The sequence below is a fragment of the Ziziphus jujuba genome, chromosome 11 (assembly GCF_031755915.1).
Source record: "Ziziphus jujuba cultivar Dongzao chromosome 11, ASM3175591v1".
NCBI lineage: Eukaryota > Viridiplantae > Streptophyta > Magnoliopsida > Rosales > Rhamnaceae > Ziziphus > Ziziphus jujuba.
Genome location: NC_083389.1, coordinates 22,037,152 through 22,041,944, shown reverse-complemented (window position 1 = coordinate 22,041,944; position 4,793 = coordinate 22,037,152).

Here is a 4,793-nt window from a genome sequence, read left to right as displayed (position 1 = left end):
CGTTGAAGAGGGCTTCACCAATGTTTGCTGCGAAAGTTATGCATGGAATGTGATTCAAAGTCTCACCCATCAAAACACTGCTTTAGTTCACTGGTCCTCAAAAGGCATTATAAGGAAAATTTTGGAGTTATGCCCCAAGTTTCATTCTATTTCTTTTTCTTGGACCCCAAGAGAGGCTAATCACCTAGCGCATTTAGTTGCTCATTGGAGTGCCACTAATGTTAACTATAGTTACGTATTTCCTTTATTGAACTCTCAGATTTTTGTTGACTCTGTGAATCATGATTGTGGCTCCCTTACCACAATTTGATTCAGAGGCAACTTCTTGTAAGCTTCCTTCGCTTTTTGGTTAATATAACACCTCCTCTTTAATGAAAAAAAAAATAAAAATAGTAATACCAAACTAACCCTTTGTTTATCATAAATTAGTTTATAGAGTTAAAAGTTTTATTTTATTGTTTATATATAAACTATATTGTCAACTAATAAAATATATAATAATACATTATTTGATAAACTATAGGATGAGCTTTTTGATACCTACTGTACTACTATTAAAAAATTACCCAAATATGTGGAAACTACATTTTTCTAAAGAAAATCATAGTATCTAATTTTGACAATAACCAAATGGAGAAGACTATCTCTAATGACCATCTGGATTTACTATCTATACCATATAAAAGTTGATAGAGTTTAGCGTCTATATCGTCGAAAATGTTATAAATAAATATTTATTTGATAGATATATAATTAAAAAATCAATTTTAAATAGTTTTATATAAATCTCAATTAATTAATAATATATTTATTTATTTATTTAAAAAAATAATAACAATTGACAATGATGTACTATTTATTTTTTCTTTTAAAATAATTATATTATTCATATAAATTATTTTACTGAGTCATACTATTTGATTAAGTAGACAATCTTTTTAACGGTAATATGTATTTATATATATATATATATATATATATATTTCTTTTTTTTAACCTTATTAGCTAAGCAAAATGTTTAAAGACAGTTAGAGGAGAAGTTTTTCTTTTAAATGAATGTATATATTTACGTTGCAAAGACCAAAAAAAAAAAAAAATAAATAAATAGTTATTCACAGGTTAATGGAGATGCTTTTAAAAAATCAACACTTCCCAACTTGTGAGGTATCAGACTTTAATCACCAGTGAATAAAAAAATAAAAAGAAAACGAAAAAAAAAAAAGAAAAAAAAAAGAAAAATGGAATCTAAAAATTATCTCACATGTTAATTTTTCAAGAAAAATATATTATTATATACATACATACATATATATATATATATATATATGTATAATACCCTTGGTAATTAATATAATGTGCGTTCTTGTTCGCACCTTAAGATGGCTGATGGCTGGAAGTTCTTTTGTCATTACATTTGTTTATCTATTTTGGGTCTGACCTTTTGTCTTTATTTTTTATTTTTTATTTTTCATGAACAATTCTCTTGTTATAACTTTATATATTGCTTTTCCTTTCTTTTCTTTTCGTGAAAATTCTATTTATCACTTTTCAAGCATGCTAGAATTTGTCTTTGTAATTTCCGGATAATGTATAATTTGTTGTCAAATGATAATTTAAACTAAAAATATATTTTCAGAAAAAAAAAAAAAACTTAAATATTTACTTGATTGATTTTTTTATTTGGGGACACTTGATTGACTACTTAAATCCATTCTCAATAAAATTAGAAATAAATAAATAAACAGACTAAACATATTTATATACTTAATTGACTGTTAAGTCAATTGTTTTCACAAAAAAAAAAAATAAATAAATAATAAATTTATGAGTGCACGTGATTCTGATATTCTGAAATTCGACGTGGATTGCTACGTGCTTATCAGTGGGTCCATTAGCATACATTTTATATTTTTTTACCAACAGACGAGTAAAGCGCGTGGTTCCAGAATCCCAGGGAGGAGCGTGGGTGATTGCTAGCAAATCTGTCAGATAAAAATAAAGACCATTGGGAATGAGCGATTTTGTGTACTTAATTATGGGTGGGTGTGTATCAAAGTCAGCAGTGAGATTGCCAGTTGTACGGTCGAAATCCGTGGTACCACCGACATTTGTCGTGCGTCGTGCGTGGCACGCAGGGTGTAGCTGCTCCTTTTGCCAGCGTCACTGACTTTGGCTCGTATTACGCGACGCATTCAATTGGGAGAGAACGGTTTCGGCCCCACCGACCGTCACACTCCCTTGAACATTACCTTAGCGCGGACCTGCCTTCATTCTCGCGTGATCAAAATCTTGGGGGGGCCCCTCTTTTTTTTTTTTTTTTTTTAAATTTATTTTATTTTATTTTTAATTTTTAATCCACTTTTTGAATTGGAACTAGGAAGCTATATACAGTTTTTTGACATTAAAATTTACTAAATATTCCTACAAAATTTTGTGTTTCTGGTCATTCTATATACTTCACAACTTTTTTTTTATAATAATAATAATAATAATAATATAAATGCATATAAACTTTTATGTCTTCCTCAAATAATACATAAAACTAAACTTGGATCAAAATTTACACCTTTGTGTAAATTGGTAGAAGCATAATTTTCATCGTTTAATAAAAATTTATGGATGTGATGAATATTTAAATATTGTTATTTGTCTAACTAGAAACTTAATTCTACATTACAAATTGAGATAACATTTTCAATATATATCATCATATTTCCACTTTATATTGATTACATGTTTCTAAAATATTATAATCTTCAATTTTTTTTTCTTTTTGAATATAAATAACTCTCAATTTTATATGCTTTATGTAGGAAAGGTGTGGCATTAGTAGAAAAATGTGTTTTAGTGATTTATTAATGATGCACAAAATTCTTAAAATAAAAAAGTATGTTCAATTGAAATAATGCTAAGCACCAAAAATTTTACTAAATGATGAAGTATTATTATTTAATTAATTTATATTTGGTTATAAATCATTAAGGGTTCATTTATTTAAAATATCTCATTTTAATATCTCAACAGATAAAATAATGACACTTCATTACTTGATATTTTAGTAGACTTCTTGATTCCCATATTTTTATCTAATTATTAAGGTAAATACACAAATTCCCATTCTAGTTTCAAAATTTCTAATACACCCTCTGTTTTCGAAACATTGCACAGACTATCCTTGTAGTTTCAATTTTCTTACTCTTACTCTCCTTCCCATAATAAAATCTTGAAATACAGTGGTCAACATAGTTTTTTTTTTCTATAATTATAAAAATACCATCAATGTTAAATATGAAAAGTAATTTTTTGAGAAATTATATTATAAATAAGTTTATTTGTCAACAAATTAAATAAACTATAAAATGCCACATTTGACAAAAAATTAAAATAAAATAAATTTGTATATTATACTAACCCATTGAATTTTTAACTTTAATATTATATATCAAGGGTACTTTTGTAATTATAATAAATTAAAAAAAATTTCCCCTCTTTTTTTTTTTTTTACTGCCAAATTTCAAAGTTTGACCAAAGAAATGGGAGTATATGAAAGAAAATTGAAACTATAAAAGATAAATATGCAATTTTTTTTTTTTTTAAATGAGAGGTGTATATGAAAACAACATTTTTTCGGTAAGAGAGTATATGAAAAAACATGAAACTAGAAAATGAATTTATTTAATTTACTCTAATTTTTATTTCTCTTTTTATACATATACATAGATTACTCAACTATAGATTACTTAGTTGGTATGGTATTTACACATACTTCAAAAATTATGGTACAAAAACATCTGAAAAAAATTGTTATAAATAATTAAAAAAATAATAACACTATATATCAGGTTGTTTGATAAATAGTTCATTAAATTTATTTACCAAATGATACATAAATATATTATTAGTTGAAAAAAAACATAAAACAGTAGTAGCAAATAGTAGGAAAATAACACAATATATAGAATTTATAAAATAAAGGGCAAAATGCATTTTACTACTATCTACTTTCACCCTTTATTAGTTCAAGATCTGTAAAAAAAAAAAAAATTTACAAATAATACCTTTTATTTTTTAACATATTAATCCATATCTGTTAACTTTTAACAGAAATCATTAAAAAAATATCACATGTCACTCATGTGACCTTCAAAATTGATTTTTTTAATATATATATTTTTTATTTTTCAAAATAATTTTTAAAAAATTAGTTAAAAAAATCTAAAACTCTAAACAGCACCATTTTAATCCAAAACAAACTCTATCTTAACCATCCATCTCTTTCATCATCTTCATCTTCATCATCTTCTTATGTGCCTCATTTCTATACCCAACCCAAGCTCAAACCAAATCAAATCCTCTAACAAAAGGAGTTACTATCTTTGAGTAAATCATCTCAGGTCCTCTTCCCTTATCCGTAACATATTAAATTTTAAATTAAAATAAAAAAGAATGAAAATTGTCCGATATATTAACGCCTGCATCCATAGTGGAAGTGTCTCCAATATGATTATATAAAACAGAATCTCCTACCCAAAACCCTATTCACTATCACCCCTGTTTTTCTTCTTCTTCTTCTGATGCTGCAAAAACCCTAAAAGCAAGAACTTAAGACTGCGAAATCTCCAGATCTTCTCAATCCCTTTTTTCTCACCGACGAAGCAATCATAGTATGGTTGATCGATTTCAATACTCCCAATATTTTTCAATATTTATCCACATCAAATTTCATACTCCTTTTTTTTTAACGTCAATTTTGTTGTTTTGTAAAAAATTTACACAGATAGAGAGGCGAAGGA